We start from the raw sequence: 17,864 nt of genomic DNA, 5'->3' as shown, positions 1-17,864 counted from the left end.
TGTCTAAAGAGTTCCAGATACTATTTGAGGCTTTCTCTATGGTGTTTAAAGACAAGAGCTCTTTTAACTCAGTTGAGAGTCCTTGTTTCTGTTCAGTGATTACTGGTGCTGAGATTTAGGGACTATGCTTTAGACCTGGTATAGGAGAGTGTTGTACTGAAAGACAACAAAGAGGCAGAAGCATAGAGGTTCTCTGCTACCCAGTGAAATTTCAAAAAGATAGGCTAATAGGGAGAACCTCAGAACATGATATCACAGAAGTGGCAGTGAGTGGCCAGTGGCAGATATGAGCAGCAGTGGAGAGGACAGTAGCAATGAGTGGCTAGAGATGGTAGAAATAACAGTGGCAGTATTAATAAGCCGGTGGCAGCAGCAGCAAAGGTATTGACCAATGCCCCCTACATGTGCCTTTTTCAGGGATGGTAGTTGGACCCATGTGGATGCACCTCTGAACTCGGACTCTTCATTGACTAAGGACAACCAACTGTGAGTAGGCTGCAGTAGAGGGGAAAGGGAGTGGCATGTTAAAGGGACATTCGTTTGTTGCACTTTCACACCACAAGGTAGGAAACTGAGGCAAATGACATTGCCCAATGTACTGCAGGGGGTATGGGGGTTGGTTGCGTATGGTTGCATGCTTTTGAATCATGGTTGTGATGTTTTCCCAACTTAATACTGGATTATCTTTCTCTTTTAATAATTTTTTTCTTTTGTTATACACAGACGAAGTGCTTGCGAGTGGGGAAGTACTGCCTTTGAGGCATTCGGGGTGGGAGCCAAGCTGGTTCTGTTTTGTATTGTTAGGAGAAAACCCCTAGATATTGAATCCAGCCTTTTTTGCTGCTAATTCCACCTGGCAGAAGGGTTAAACATCCATTTATTTCCTTTGTCCAAAAAGAAAAAAAAAATCCTGCCATGCAGCCTGCCATTTAAGGAACTCATTGATTATTGTGTAACTGTGTAAGCAGAGTTTGGATGAGCTCTCTCCTGACATCTAGTGGTGAACTGTGGGAAAAGACTTTGGAAGCTGATCTCGTTTGCATGGACACACCCACCCTGCCTAGGTGCTCAGCATAATTGGATTTCTTGCCCAAATGATCACTTGTGGCTTGTGTTCAATCCCCAGTCTCCTTGTTATTGGGGCAGGAGTAATAAAGGGGTGTTATCCTTGTTGTGTGAACTGAGGGCAGCAGAACTGTACCTGGCATAACCCAATGGAGGGACTCACCCTCAGCTGAAGAGCACTCACTAGGCAGGGGAAGTGGGTTCCAAAGCCCAATGAGTTGAGATAGGTTGTATGTACACACCTACCTAATTTAGAGTTTTGTTACATGCTGCAGAGCTAACATTGCTGATATCTAGGTCTAAGTATTAAATCTTGTTTGGGACAGTGTCTCTATTGCAAGAGACTGTCTAGTGTGCCCCAGCAGGAAGGCTCCACTACTAACAGCTGAAATAATTGAGAGCTGTATTAAGTGTGGGGAGGGTCCTGAAGACATCTTGATGAGTGTCTAACCAGGCAGCTTGGGGAGAGGTATGGCAAGTGGCCAGCAGGGTGGCTGGTAGAGTGGCATGACAAGCGGCCAGCAGAGAAGCTGTGGAGTGGGCCAGAGATGAGCCCTGCAGAGGTGTGGCAACTGGCTGTTGGGGCAACGAGCACCTGAGCTGTGCAGCGTGTAAAGTGCTTCCCCCCGCCTTCCACATAAGGTGGGAGGTGAACTCTGCAGATGAACCTCTGAACTCTGGGGCTGCACTGGCCAAGGACAGCAACTGTGAGTGGGGTACAGCGAAGGGATGGGCACGTTAAAGAGACTTTTGGGTTGCTGGACTTAAGACCCTGAGGGGAAAAGGACACTGCCCAACTTACTTGGGGGGTGGGTCTTTTGCTCATTTTTTTGTTTATGAGCCCTAATTGTGGTGTTTTCCCAAATTAATGCTGAGTTAATTCCCTCCTTTTATTAAAAGGTTTTGCTACACTCAAAGTATGTGTTTGCGAGTCTATTGCCTCTTAGAGGTGCCCAGAGGGTGGTATATAATTGTCCCAGGTCACTGGGTCAAGGCTCGAGACGGTTTTGTGTTGTATTGTTGAAAAGAAATCCCTAGATACTGAACCCGGCCCATGTGGCTGCCGGCTCCACCTGGCAGAAGGGTTACAACCGCAAGAGCTTTAACTATTCTGGGCCATCCACTTGTGACTTTTGCACTTTAAATAAAGCTGCACCTGTGTGTCCAGTACACGCTACTGGCAAGAAGAATTTCTTTCCACCTACTATGGAGACCTGGGCTCAGTGACCACAGGTGGGAAATGTGTGTGTCATAAACAGATAGCTAAGGGTTAATGTCTCTTTCACCTGAAGCACCTGACCAGAGGACCAATCAGGAAACCGGATTTTTTCAACTTTGGGTGGAGGGAAGTTTGTGTCTGAGTCTTTGTCTGTCTGCCTGCTTTCTCTGAGCTTTGGAGAAGCAGTTTCTACTTTCTAGTCTTCTGTTTCTAAGTGTAAGGACAAAGAGATCAGATAGTAAGTTATATGGTTTCTTTTCTTTGGTATTTACATGAATATAAGTGCTGGAGTGCTTTAATTTGTATTCTTTTTGAATAAGGCTGTTTATTCAATATTCTTTTAAGCAATTGACCCTGTATTGTATCATCTTAATACAGAGACCATTTATATGTATTTTTCTTTCTTTTTATATAAAGCTTTCTTTTAAGACCTGTTGGAGTTTTTCTTTACTTCAGGGAAATTGAGTCTGTACTCACCAGGGAATTGGTGGGAGGAAGAAATCAGGGGAGATCTGTGTGTTGGATTGCTAGCCTGATTTTGCATTCCCTCTGGGGGAATAGGAAAGTACTTTTTGTTTCCAGGATTGGGAACAGAGAGGGAGATTCACTCTGTTTGGATTCACAGAGCTTGTGTCTGTGTATCTCTCCAGGAGCACCTGGAGGGGGGAAGGGAAAAAGGATTATTTCCCTTTGTTGTGAGACTCAAGGGATTTGGATCTTGGGGTCCCAGGGAAGGTTTTTCAGGGGGACCAGAGTGCCCCAAAACACTCTAATTTTTTGGGTGGTGGCAGCAGGGACCAGGTCCAAGCTGGTAACTAAGCTTGGAGGTTTTTCATGCTAACCCCCATATTTTGGACACTAACGTCCAAATCTGGGACTAAGGTTATGATATGGTGTAGCAGCGGGTGGGATCTAGACAGGATCCAGAAGCCAGTAGGAATATTATATTTTTCTTTTCTCTGCTAAGGGCTTTTTAGCAGAGAGAAACAGTTGGTTTTAAAAGGGAACCAGAGAGAATTTTTTTTTTCTGCTCTCTCTGGCAGTTTGTGGCTTGCATGTTAAGCAAGAAGCCATTACCAGACTGTTAAGGGTCTTTTGTCATGCAATAGCACTCCCATTGAGAGTCATTACGAGCACTATATGAATGCAAATAAAGTGGTTTTTCAGGTTTACTTAACATTGAAAATTAGCTAAAGGCACTGTTGCTAGGCAGACTTCAGGAGGCAACAGAGAACCTGCAGTTCAGAAGATAAACACCGGAGGGCACCCCAACACAAGAAAACAGGAACCATGACTTCTAAGGCAAAAATTGAGGCCGAAGAACAAATCAAAGAAGCTGAACACAGGCGACAACTGGAAATAAAACAAAAAGAGATGGAGATGAAAGAAAGAGAAGAACAAATCAAACAGGCAGCACACAAAAGAAAACTAGAAGAAGAAGTGTTCGCCCACCGAAGGAAACAAGAAGAAGAAGAGTTGGCCCACCGCCGAGAAATGGAAAAACAACAAAAAGAGAATGAAGAGAAGGAAAAACAGAGAAAACATGAACTGGAGTTGGCAAAAGCTGGGCTGCCTGTGCCAGCCAACCCTAACAACCTGGCGCCAAATATTGCTCCACAGCACAGGAAATTTCCCACCTACAAGGCCGGGGATGACACCGAGGCCTTCTTGGAAAATTTTGAAAGAGCCTGTCTTGGGTACAGCATTCCCGAAGACCAGTACATGGTAGAATTGAGGTCACAGTTCAGTGGACCTTTAGCAGAGGTGGCAGCTGAAATGCCTAAGCAGCAAATGAATGACTATAAACTTTTTCAAACCAAGGCCAGATACAGGATGGGGATAACCCCAGATCATGCCCGTCGGCGCTTCAGAACCCAAAAGTGGAAACCAGAGGTGTCATTTCCCAAACACGCCTACTACATTGCAAAAAACTATGAGGCCTGGATAACAGGAAACAACATTCAAACCTTGGAAGAACTGCACCTCCTCATACAAATGGAGCAGTTCTTGGATGGTGTTCCTGAAGACATCACACGGTACATACAAGATGGAAATCCCAAAGATATCGCTGAGGCGGGGGAGATTGGAGCCAAATGGATGGAACTGGCAGAAAGCAAGAAAGCTACTGTCAAGGGGAACGATTACCCCAGGGGGCACACAGACCATAAACCCTACAACCGAGGACAGCCAAAGACCCCACATACAACCCAAGTCAAGCCACAGACGCCCTACTTTTCCACCTCACCAGTCTCCAGTAACTCACTTCGGCCCAGTGACCCATCAGATGGAAGATGCTTTAAGTGTAATGAACTGGGACATATCAAGGCCAACTGTCCCAAGAACACCATGCGAGTGCAATTCATTACACCACCATCACACCAAAGATCCCCAGGCCCGGATGCCTCTCAAATACCCTTGGAGCGAAGGGAAAATTTGAGAGTGGGCGGAAAGAAGGTTACTGCGTGGAGAGACACGGGGGCACAAGTGTCAGCTATCCACCAATCCTTCGTTGACCCAAAATTCATCAACCCAAAGGCCAAAGTTACAATTTACCCCTTCATGTCACAAGCTGTAGACTTGCCTACAGCTCAACTGCCTGTCCAGTACAAAGGCTGGTCAGGAATGTGGACTTTTGCAGTCTATGACAATTATCCTATCCCCATGCTACTGAGGGAAGACTTGGCCAACCAGGTGAGGCAGGCCAAGAGAGTGGGAATGGTTACACGTAGCCAAACCAGGCAAGCTTCCAGACCCATTCCTGTTCCTGAGCCATCCACAGAGGCCCCGTCTGTGTTACCAGAGACCCAGACAGAGGTAGTGGACCCGGATTCCATGCCAACCACTGAAACAGCCACAGCACCTCCAGTCCCAGGCCCGGAACTGGAACAGCAACCAGCACCAGCAAGTGCAACCCCATCTTCAAACTCAACGCCAGAGGGCGCCAGCGAGCCAAAACTGGCAGAAGCAAAAGACAGCCATACCCAAAAGGCTCAGCCAGAGCCTGAAGTACCCTCAGGTGCACCAGCGGAGAGCGGTTCACCAGCAACGGAAACAACCCCATCACCTACATCGCTTCCAGAGGGACCAAGCCCAAGTCCACAGTCTGAGGAAGAACTGGTGACCCCAGCCTCAAGGGAACAGTTCCAGACTGAGCAGGAAGCGGATGACAGCCTTCAGAAAGCTTGGGCGGCGGCACGGAGCACCCCACTGCCTCTCAGCTCTTCAAATCGATCCCGGTTTGTTATAGACCAAGGACTTTTATACAAGGAAATTCTTTCTGGTGGACACCGGGAAGAATGGCAGCCGCAAAAACAGTTGGTGGTTCCAACTAAGTACCGGGGGAAGCTCTTAAGCTTAGCCCATGATCATCCCAGTGGCCATGCTGGGGTGAACAGAACCAAAGACCGGTTGGGGAAGTCCTTCCACTGGGAGGGGATGGGCAAGGACGTTGCCAAGTATGTCCGGTCTTGTGAGGTATGCCAAAGAGTGGGAAAGCCTCAAGACCAGGTCAAGGCCCCTCTCCAGCCACTCCCCATAATTGAGGTCCCATTTCAGCGAGTAGCTGTGGATATTCTGGGCCCTTTCCCAAAAAAGACGCTCAGAGGAAAGCAGTACGTACTGACTTTAGTGGACTTTGCTACCCGATGGCCAGAAGCAGTAGCTCTAGGCAACACCAGGGCTAACACTGTGTGCCTGGCCTTAACAGACATCTTTGCCAGGGTAGGTTGGCCCTGCGACATCCTTACGGATTCAGGGACTAATTTCCTGGCAGGGACCATGGAAAAACTGTGGGAAACTCATGGGGTGAATCACTTGGTTGCCACCCCATACCACCATCAAACCAATGGCCTGGTGGAAAGGTTCAATGGAACTTTGGGGACCATGATACGAAAATTCATCAACGAATTCTCCAATAATTGGGACCTAGTGTTGCAGCAGTTGCTGTTTGCCTACAGGGCTGTACCACATCCCAGTTTAGGGTTTTCACCATTTGAAATTGTGTATGGTCACGAGGTTAAGGGGCCATTACAGTTGGTGAAGCAGCAATGGGAGGGGTTTACGCCTTCTCCAGGAACTAACATTCTGGACTTTGTAAGCAACCTACAAAGCACCCTCCGACACTCTTTAGCCCTTGCTAGAGAGAACCTAAAGGATGCTCAAGAAGAGCAAAAGGCCTGGTATGACAGACATGCCAGAGATCGGTCCTTCAAGGTAGGAGACCAGGTTATGGTCTTGAAGGCGCAACAGGCCCATAAGATGGAAGCATCATGGGAAGGGCCATTCACGGTCCAAGAGCGCCTGGGAGCTGTAAACTACCTCATAGCATTTCCCAATTCCTCACTAAAGCCTAAAGTGTACCATGTTAATTCTCTCAAGCCTTTCTATTCCAGAGACTTACAGGTTTGTCAGTTTACAGTCCAGGGAGATGATGCTGAGTGGCCTGACGGTGTCTACTACAACGGGAAAAAAGACGGTGGCGTGGAAGAGGTGAACCTCTCAACCACCCTGGAACGTCTGCAGCGGCAACAAATCAAGGAGCTGTGCACTAGCTTCGCCCCATTGTTCTCAGCCACCCCAGGACGGACTGAACGGGCATACCACTCCATTGATACAGGTAATGCTCACCCAATCAGAACCCCACCCTACCGAGTGTCTCCTCATGCCCAAGCTGCTATAGAACGGGAGATCCAGAACATGCTACAGATGGGTATAATCCGCTCATCTACCAGTGCATGGGCATCTCCAGTGGTTCTGGTACCCAAACCAGATGGGGAAATACGCTTTTGCGTGGACTACCGTAAGCTAAATGCGGTAACTCATCCGGACAACTATCCAATGCCACGCACTGATGAGCTATTGGAGAAGTTGGGACGTGCCCAGTTCATCTCTACAATAGACTTAACCAAGGGGTACTGGCAAGTACCGCTAGATGAACCTGCCAAGGAGAGGTCAGCATTCGTCACCCATGCGGGGGTGTATGAATTCAATGTCCTTCCTTTCGGCCTTCGAAATGCACCCGCCACCTTCCAGAGGCTGGTAGATGGTCTACTAGCTGGACTGGGAGAATTTGCAGTTGCCTACCTCGATGATGTGGCCATTTTTTCAGACTCCTGGCCCGAACACCTACTACACCTGGAAAAGGTCTTTGAGCGCATCAGGCAGGCAGGACTAACTGTTAAGGCCAAAAAGTGTCAAATAGGCCAAAACAGAGTGACTTACCTGGGGCACCAGGTGGGTCGAGGAACCATAAACCCCCTACAGGCCAAGGTGGATGCTATCCAAAAGTGGCCTGTCCCACGGTCCAAGAAGCAGGTCCAATCCTTCTTAGGCTTGGCCGGATACTACAGGCGATTTGTACCACACTACAGCCAAATCGCTGCCCCACTGACCGACCTGACCAAAAAGACCCAGCCAAATGCAGTTAAGTGGACTGATGAGTGTCAAAAGGCCTTTACCCAACTTAAGGCAACGCTCATGTCTGACCCTGTGCTCAGGGCCCCGGATTTTGACAAACCATTCCTAGTAACCACAGATGCATCTGAGCATGGTATAGGAGCAGTGCTCATGCAAGAAGCAACAGATCACAACTTCCATCCTGTCGTGTTTCTCAGCAAGAAACTGTCTGAGAGGGAAAGTCACTGGTCAGTCAGTGAAAAGGAATGCTATGCCATTGTGTACGCCCTGGAAAAGCTACGCCCATATGTTTGGGGACGGCGGTTCCAACTACAAACTGACCATGCTGCACTAAAGTGGCTTCATACTGCCAAGGGGAACAACAAGAAACTTCTTCGTTGGAGTTTAGCTCTCCAAGATTTTGATTTTGAAATTCAACACATCACAGGAGCTTCTAACAAAGTAGCTGATGCACTCTCCCGTGAGAGTTTCCCAGAATTCAGTAGTTAAAAAGTGTTCTTAAAATGTAGAAGTCTGTTAGTTATATACTTAGGAGTATATGTAAAGGTGTATGTGTTGTATTAATCTGTTTATTTTAATGTTCTAGAAGGAAATCGCCGCCAGTGAGCTTCCCCACTGTCTGCAATTTGGGGGGCATGTCATAAACAGATAGCTAAGGGTTAATGTCTCTTTCACCTGAAGCACCTGACCAGAGGACCAATCAGGAAACCGGATTTTTTCAACTTTGGGTGGAGGGAAGTTTGTGTCTGAGTCTTTGTCTGTCTGCCTGCTTTCTCTGAGCTTTGGAGAAGCAGTTTCTACTTTCTAGTCTTCTGTTTCTAAGTGTAAGGACAAAGAGATCAGATAGTAAGTTATATGGTTTCTTTTCTTTGGTATTTGCATGAATATAAGTGCTGGAGTGCTTTAATTTGTATTCTTTTTGAATAAGGCTGTTTATTCAATATTCTTTTAAGCAATTGACCCTGTATTGTATCATCTTAATACAGAGACCATTTATATGTATTTTTCTTTCTTTTTATATAAAGCTTTCTTTTAAGACCTGTTGGAGTTTTTCTTTACTTCAGGGAAATTGAGTCTGTACTCACCAGGGAATTGGTGGGAGGAAGAAATCAGGGGAGATCTGTGTGTTGGATTGCTAGCCTGATTTTGCATTCCCTCTGGGGGAATAGGAAAGTACTTTTTGTTTCCAGGATTGGGAACAGAGAGGGAGATTCACTCTGTTTGGATTCACAGAGCTTGTGTCTGTGTATCTCTCCAGGAGCACCTGGAGGGGGGAAGGGAAAAAGGATTATTTCCCTTTGTTGTGAGACTCAAGGGATTTGGATCTTGGGGTCCCAGGGAAGGTTTTTCAGGGGGACCAGAGTGCCCAAAACACTCTAATTTTTTGGGTGGTGGCAGCAGGTACCAGGTCCAAGCTGGTAACTAAGCTTGGAGGTTTTTTCATGCTAACCCCCATATTTTGGACGCTAAGGTCCAAATCTGGGACTAAGGTTATGATAGTGTGTTTGATCCTTGGCTCTAGTCTCTCACTCCTCAGGATGGTAGGAGCTGAGAGGGCTGCAGATGTAAGAGGCCTGTCTCATGATCTGTGAGGAGGATGAGTGCTTAGTGTCACTCAACAATAATGCCTCTAGTCGATGAACTCCTAGCAGTCCCTTTAGCTAGACTGATTGACTTCAAAAGGAGTCCTTATCCACGTCCTCTTCACTCAGAAGGATACTGGCCATTACACAAGGTCTAAAGAGGATGTGTTAGGGACAAGAGGATAGTAATTGGATAAAATGTAAACAGGACTATAGCTAAACCAGCAAAGGTGGGAGGTGGAACAGTAGGGCCGGGTCCAGTATCTAGGGGTTCCTTTTCAACAATACAACACAAAACTGTCTCGAGTCCCAACCCAGTGACCTGGGACAATTACACACCACCCTTTGGGCACCTCTAAGAAGCAATAGACTCGCAAGCACAGACTTTGAGAAGCACTGGGGTGGGATGATAAATTCACGTTTATACTGCAACTTTGTAGTTATAGGTGGAGCTAGGAGCACTACTTAAAGTTAAGGTCACCTGATATTTCCCATTCTAAGACCCTGTTTTCCATTTCTTTTAACTTTGCCAAACTTCAACTGTTGGGACTGAAGTTTTCCATGCCCTGTGAGAACCTCAGGCTGAGGGCTTTTGGGTTTTATTTGTTTGTTTCAACTAAAATGGTCCAGCTATTTATGAGAATGACATTAGGAGAAAACATCGAAGCTTTTTGTCCATGTTAAATAAATTCTTACAACCATTTTATTGAGAAGCTCTACTGCCTCTGTGCTTTGGAGTAGGGACTTGAAATTTGACAGGTGGGTCATCCTCTTGTTAGGATGAGCCTTTGGCTATTCCAGTGAAAAAATGCTGATATTTGACCAAGTTATAAGCCTTTGAAAAATCTCAGTTTGTGTATGCTCAGTAGAGACTCATCAGAGTTTGGCAGCTAAATTCTCCGATGATTCCATCTGCACTGAGCATGCTCCAACCCAGGGCTGAGCAGGAATTTCCCTCCAATTGCTGCTTGGGTTGCCATGGTACTGAGCAGGGAGACTGTCTCTCTTGTGTTCACAATGCTCTCCCTACTGGTGCTCAGGCAGCATAGGAGAGGAAGCTGCCTGACTTGAATACAAAGGGGATAAGAACCAGGGATAGGAGTGGGGCACAGGGAACACAGTGGGATGAGGAGATTGGGACTGGGAGTTGGCAGCAGAGGAATTTGGTCTGAGTGTGAGAGGGACAAGGAACCAGGGAAAGACCGGGACTGCTTGCCAAGGAGACTGGGACCAGGACCCAGTGTGGGGCCAGAGGGAACATGTTCAGGAAGGGGATTGGGGATAAATGGGGAGAATTTACAGTCAAGAGCTTCCCCAAAAAGCTTACAATCCAACTACAACAGTGCTTCTCAAAGCCGGTCCGCCGCTTGTTCAGGGAAAGCCCTTGATGGTCCGGGCCAGTTTGTTTACCTGCCGCATCCGCAGATTCGGCCGATTTGTGGCTCCCACTGGCTCCAGGCCAATGGGGGCTGCGGGAAGGGCGGCCAGCACATTCCTCAGCTCAAGGCACTTCCCGTAGCCCACACTGGCTTGGAGCGGCGAACCGCGGCCTTCAGAGAGGAAGCACGGACAAAGACAACTGTGCCATTGGGCTGAGGGCAAGAGGATCAAGGATGAGTAGTGGAGCTACGTGAATGGGAGAAGTGAAGGACATTTGACAACCCACTGAGTAAAATGAATTACTGTTGGTTAGTGGTAAGAAAAGCCAAATACAATAAAAACAAACATGGACTTGATCAAAAGCAGGATGATTGAAGGGGTGTGTGTAGGGTAATACAATGGTTTAAACCACCAGCTTTGCCTTATTGACAATGTTTGCTCAGAAAAGGTCCAGTAGTGGAATAGCAGTGAAGGTTGGGAGTAAAGTGAATCATCAGAGATGTGGATCATAGTTTGCACCATATGTGGCTCAATCCAGGTCTATCAGTTCTTCACTTTTAGAAAAAACGATTAGTAATAAATCATAAAATTAGCCCCTTGTGGCATTTTGCTATTCCATGCACTTCACAAACCTGTATTAAATGCTCTGAGCACTCAGACTGGAAAAAGATAGAGAAACAGCATTTTACAATAATTACCTTTCTGTCTGTTTCCATTACACGTGTGTACATATTGGCAAAGGAGTCTACTGCTATGTGACTCCAAACGCTAACAGAATCAGGTGCATCACTTAGAAGTCATTGTGTGCTGCCCTCTTCTGTCCAAACACGCGCTAACAAATCAAATCCTTGGAAACTTGGAGTTTCCCTATTTTGTTGTGAACACAGTTGATCAAATTCATTTACACTTAAAACAAATTAACCATTGTTTTTTCAACTTTACAATATCTCAAATAGTATGTGACAATGCATGGAAACCAGTACAGCCTTGCTGACTGTGTAAGGCTTTGGTCATTTTTCTGTCCTTTGATACAATTAATAGATCTAACACACTGATAATATTAAAGGATACAAAATAAAAGGACCTACCGAGTGATAGATATCTATTTAGGCTGAACTCATAACTGTCGTACCTTATAATACATTCAGAAAAGAAAATAGAAATAATATACCAACATTGTTATAGCTGACTTCCAACAATAAATAGGGGAAAAAAAGGGGAATAATGCATGAGGCAATTTTTATTTTCTTAATTAATTCAAGAATTTACTTTGACCTGACATATGGGAACTCCATAGAGAAATCCCTTCCACAAACTTCATGGTGGCTCCTTATATAAAACAAATATTTTGCCCTTCCAGTCCAAGAACCAAATTCTCTCTCTGTTTCTACATGTACAATCTCAGTGATACCAGTGGGACATATTTAGTTCTCAGCTACATAGATGTGACTCTTGTGCAACTCCATTGATATCAATAACTTTATTCCATGTTTATATCAGTGTATCTGTGGTGAGGCCCTGGCCTGTTGATTTCAGTGTGAGTTGCACACTTACATTTTGGGGTAAACCCTTAGTCTAGGCACCTTTTATGGAAAATCTTGTTATTATATATATAATACAATCTATAATACTATATCTATAATATTATTGTGTATATATAATGTTGTGTGTATATATTTATATCTCTATATATAATTATACATATAGATATATAAATACTGATTTGTTAAACCACCCAGTTAATTTCGACTCTAAAATAGAAAGGAGAGGGGGAGTAACAATGAAGGCAACTGAATTATGTATATAACTACCTAGCAGAATGGAATGCTGTGCATCTTCCAGGTCACTAATGCTACAAGCCTGATTGCACCAAAAACCTATAAGCCTTGATGGATATTACAGTACATACAGTATTCCATTTTGTGTTAATCTAATCTAATATGAATATGATCTAATCCTATGTGTCTATCTATGTATTTATGTGGCCACCAGGAATGTAGTATTTGAGCACCTCCCACATATTTAAAAACAGAAATAAATATAGTTATTTATTGCCTACTTCCTTTTCAACCTGTAAAAGTAGCTTGATTAGTTTATAGGCGATAGTCTTGGATTATGTTTGCATATTGAGCATGTGTGCGCGTGGTTGCATAATTTATTGAAGGAAATCTAAATTACAGATGATTTTAAACTGGTATAAACTCTCACCAGTGCAGCAAGAACAAAAGGGCTTTAAACCATGGAGGGTGAGAGGAAGGAAGGAAGGAAGGAAGGAAGGAAGGAAAGAACCATTCTGTGTTAAAGCATGGCAGGAGAGCTATGGCAAGGCTGGTCTAACACAGAGATGGGCCCAAACCACAAATTAGAGTCCAGATTTCAAACAATTCACAGTTCAAAGTTGATGGGACCCACAGTTATGTGTGAGCCCATTTCTAGATTCAAAATACCTAGGATCTAATACACCACTGACATAAGCAGGCACAACTCCCTTGACTTCACTGGGGTTGTACACATTTACCACAGTGTTCAGCTTGCCCCTCAAACTCCAGGAAACAACAGGTTTGAAACATGCCTGGGTTGACTCATCCCTCTTAGATACATTTAACTCAATAGAGTTTAATGCAAGTGCATCTCACAGATAATACCTTAAAAACCAAGGTCAGTTCTGCTCTGCATGGAGGTTGAAAGTCTTATGGTACTTTTTGTTAGAGAAGGAATTTGCCCTGCTCTCCTTGGCCACTATTTAATCTTTCCCCAGTTGCTGTACTGTTGTCTGCCTGGGTGCTGCCCTGCACCTGGAGGGGCTGGATTTCTGTAATGTGTGAAGTGCGACCTGCATGCATATAGGTTACGGGGTGCTGTGGCACTCTCATGGAAAAAAAGGTGTGATGTAATTTATAATGTTATTACTAAAGTAAATTTCTGAAAGTTGCTATTCTTCTGTCCCTGATCGTTGCTGCTAAAATTATAGGAGCTGCATATTTACAGTTTTGTCTTTTCCCCATTGTGTGTCTGATTTCACCAGTTGAGAGATCTGATGGAATTGGTACAGAAAATCTTTCTCAGTCAAATACACCTGGATTCAAATAAACTAAAAAAAAAAAAAAAGTGAGATTTTCTTTACTGATATTTTCAGATAATGTAGCTTCCTATTTTAAGGTATTTTATTGTTAAAATAATCTAAATTGATAGTAATAGAAATGCAAATAATCTAACCCATGTCAGTTACATTGTCACAAGGGTTCAACTGGATCAGTATTCAAGCACCTAGCAAAGGGCTCATATCAACACCCCCAGTTAGTTCTAGCTTTAAACAGAGCGCATGGAAGTTCATCAGTGGTATTAACACCATAACATACACTCCTGTCCTCGTTTTAAAAGCTGTTATTTCTAATTCAGCAGCACTGAATACACTGCCCCTATAGTGTAAGGAGCAACACAAAAAATGTATGTTGTTACAACGTTAACAATGTATTAAAATCAAACAGGTCATTGAAACCCTCTGATTGGTACAAAGCTTGAGTTGCATTCGGAAATAGTCACAAACACATTTCTGAGCAGCTAGCCAATTTAGTCTGACATTTACTGTATACAGGATTCTTTTGTGACCCACTTGTCTGTACCAGAAATCCCTGCGGTTCTACAAATAGAGACGGCAGTAGATCTATCCAGCACCTTAATATAATTCTCAGAGAGGTTAAGGTGTCAGACTCTAGCCAGGCTTCAGCTGCTCTGGTAATAGCACATTCTGTTCTGTTATTTAGCTGTAGAGCAAACTCTAGTGAGTCCAGGGAGAATCCACTTCCATAGATTGAAAGTAAATGGAAATACTGCTGTGCCCAGACTGTCTGCACTTTGCAACACTTCAAAAAAGCAGCAGTGTCCCACCAGGGGCCTTGCAGACCCTGCAACATGTTGAAAGGCTAGTGTCTCTCTGATTTGGCAGAGCTCTACCAATCGTGTATGCCACACAAAGCCATCATAAATGGGACTGTTTCAATCTCTCATCCCATTTTAGAGGCTGATGTGGTATGTGTTTAATTTACAAACGCTTGGTCCCTCAAGCAAAATCTCTTGTCAAAAGTCTTTACATGATTTGAAATAATGGTGGCAAAGCAAATGCTTAAAATATACCTGTGCTGGGCTGCTGAGATAATTTCAGTTGAGCTAACTCTGCCATACAACTTAAAGTCAAGCCTCTGCCAGCTATCCTACCACATAAGAGCCAAAGATCTCCTAATGTTTTAGGTGTGTGCCTGCCGCACAACTCCAGAAAAGCTAAACATTGCTGTCTTTTGAGATCAGCATAAGTTCCTCCTCAGACCAGTTAACTTGAGGTTTCAACAAAACCTGTGGCTGGCTAGACCATTCTAGCACAGGAAAGCAGGAGAACTGATTATCTCATCTAAGCAAGTGTGGAAGGGTGAAGTCAGTTGCCCCAGCATTGATGTTCAAGGCAAAAAGAAAATTAGTTTCCTATTCAAGTCTCCAGTTGCCTGTGCCTAAATGTGTGGTAGAAGTATGGGGCAAGACCTGTTCCCTGACCTGGAAAGCCAGGACTTCATCCTTTCTTCCAAGTCCCTCCTTAAAATACAATTCCTCCAGCAGACATTTAACCACCAGCTGGATTCTCAACTGAGCACTAACAAAATAGATGATGGCAGAAAATCAAAATCTGAAGCTAAAAAGTTTCATGTTAAACATCACCACTCAATCTTTTATCTTCCAGCACACTCTCTACAGTGCTTCCCTGCTGGCCAAGCAGTAGACAAGCTGGGGATCTGGCTTGGTGGTTTCAACTTAGATGAGAAATCAGTGACATGGAGTCAGATATTTTCTTCATGTAAATTGCTTAGTTACACAATGTACCCCAGCCCTGTTGTCCTCCTGAGCAGCAGCAGGAAAAAAGTGCACACAAGCATCCCTCCATCCTCACAAAGAGGAACTTTATGTGAAGAGGGGAAATCTACTCAATCGGGGCTGAAACATCTGCTTGCATAGACTCTGAACAATCCCACTGAAGTCAATGGTGCTGCATACCATGGGAATCAGTGGAGAATTCAACCTTCTATATTTGTTCATTTTAGACCAGTGACATCACGGAGCTTCATGAGGGATGAATAGCCTGCTTCAAGGATGAACTGCAAAGGCTTTGAAGAAATTTGTGGCTGGATAGTCAAGAGAATTAGCAGGGATTTACCAAAGGTTTCTATTTGGCTGCCTAGAGGATCCCTTTCCAGGATTCCTGCTGGTGCTTTGCAGTCTCTGGCTTCTGCTCATGGGAAGGTGTCACGGCTGGCACTACGCCAGCAATGCGATCCATAATGCTGCTTAAAAGTGCTATATTGCTGACCCAATTATCTAGCTCAAGGTCATCTCCACAGGATCTAAGTGCTGATCAGCTAAGACTTTAAAATAAAGACTTTAGAGAAACACACAGTACAGAATACAGCTAGACTGACTTTGACCTAAGAGAACCCCTGCTCTACTGACATGTATCATGTGGTTAAGTAAATGGGGCTCTAGGTCCAGTTGTCTGCTCGCAGTCAGTAGAAAAGCAGGGCCTGAGTCAATAGATGTTATAAAAGTGCTCTGAAAAGGAAATGTCCATATATATGTAGATCATTAATAGAAAGAATGCTGGAAACGGTTCAGAAAAAAACAACTAAAATGATTAGAGATATGGAACAGCTTCCATATGAGGAGAGATTAATAAGACTGGGACTTTTCAGCTTGGAAAAGAGACGAGTAAGGAGGAATATGATTGTGGTCCATCAGATCATGACTGGTGTGGAGAACATAAATAATGAAGTGTTATTTACTCCTTCTCATAACACAAGAACTAGGGGTCACCAAATGAAATTAATAGGCAGCGGGTTTAAAACAAACAAAAGGAAGTATTTCTTCATACAATGCACAGTCAATCTCTGGAACTCTTTGCCAGAGGATGTTGTGAAGGCCAAAACCATAACAGGGTTCAAAAAAGAACTAGACAAATCCATGGAGGATAGGTCCATCAAAGGTTATTAGCCAGGATGGGCAGGAATGGTGTCCCTAGCCTCTGTTTGCCAGAGACAGGGAATTGGTGACAGGGGATGGATCACTTGATTATTTATTCTGTTCATTCCCTCTGAAGCATCTGGCACAGGCCTCCGTTGGAAGACAGGATACTGGGCTAGATGGACCTTATGGCTGTTGGCCCATTGGAACGTGCAACATTGTCTATATATTAGTTCGTTCAATGAAGTTGCTGTTGTTACACAATGCAAATGGCTTCCGGTGTGCAATTCTTAACATGCAGCTCTCAATAATAACGATGACGGAAAATTGTTACCATGAGTGGCCTGTTGCAAATGAATTTGTGATGACATCCAATTCCTGATGGATGTAGCCACATCCTAGAAATGCAGCAGCTAGTTCTATCACCAGGCCCATTCCATCTTTAGATATAGTTAGGTTGTGTGGTGGAGACTATTGTAATGTGGATACCTCTTTGCTGGGAACATGGCAGAAAAAAAGCAACTGATTTTACATAAATCTCAAAGAGCCCTGAAAATAACTTTTTGTCATTATTGACCATGACTGGATTTGAACTCACCACCTAAAAGGGGCAGGCTTTATCTCCTAGTACCACCAATCCAAAGCCATCCAATTTTTAAAAGTATATAAAAAAAATTCTGGGAGTTGTTTGATAGTTTGCAAGGGCCAGGGACTTGCAGTCAGTTAGAATCAACAATAAGTGTATCTTCTCAGCTAAATAAATAATGAACCAATTCCAGGTACCCACCAGGTGTCTCACTTGGGGGTTTCCATTAACCATGTGGGAGGAAAGAAGAAGATAGCAAAAAGAAATGCTGGAATTTCTCAAGTTAACAAATAACTAGGTTCATTTATTGTTGGGCTCCCTTAAAACAAAAAATGCAGTCCAAGTGTATCATCCGGCTGTTCTGGGATACTGGTGTTCTTCGGTGTTTTTAACAGCTTGCAAATTCCTATCATTATAATCAGCCTGATCCCGCTGTGCTCCCTGTCAGATCTCACAATGGCTATAATCTGGCACCTGCTTGATACAAAGCTTAGAAGTGAGGCTGGGTGCCCACAGAATAAAAAACAAGTGTACGCACTGCAAAGGGGGAGGATAGGAGGGAATTTAGGAACAGTGGTGACAGCCTTTTTTCTTCTCTCTCAGCAAGGGAGTCCTA

General features: G+C 44.3%; 2 protein-coding genes across 2 annotated transcripts in view; one reads left to right on the top strand and one right to left on the bottom strand.

Annotated features, from left to right (window-relative positions):
* The window catches only part of LOC127045558 (serum paraoxonase/arylesterase 2-like), a 152,700-nt gene that overhangs the window by 334 nt on the left and 134,502 nt on the right, over window positions 1–17,864 (top strand). Inside the window, exon 2 of the mRNA XM_050941742.1 lies at window positions 418–486. The gene's annotated coding sequence lies outside the window, so the exon portion shown is untranslated. The remainder of the gene's footprint in view (window positions 1–417; window positions 487–17,864) is intronic.
* Window positions 1–17,864, bottom strand: part of ASB4 (ankyrin repeat and SOCS box containing 4) — a 46,983-nt gene that overhangs the window by 2,643 nt on the left and 26,476 nt on the right. The gene's annotated exons all lie outside the window — the stretch shown is intronic.

The sequence above is a fragment of the Gopherus flavomarginatus genome, chromosome 2, assembly GCF_025201925.1.
Source record: "Gopherus flavomarginatus isolate rGopFla2 chromosome 2, rGopFla2.mat.asm, whole genome shotgun sequence".
Classification (NCBI taxonomy): domain Eukaryota; kingdom Metazoa; phylum Chordata; order Testudines; family Testudinidae; genus Gopherus; species Gopherus flavomarginatus.
Note: the sequence above shows the minus strand (reverse complement) of the source record. Positions and strands in the feature narration are given on the sequence as shown.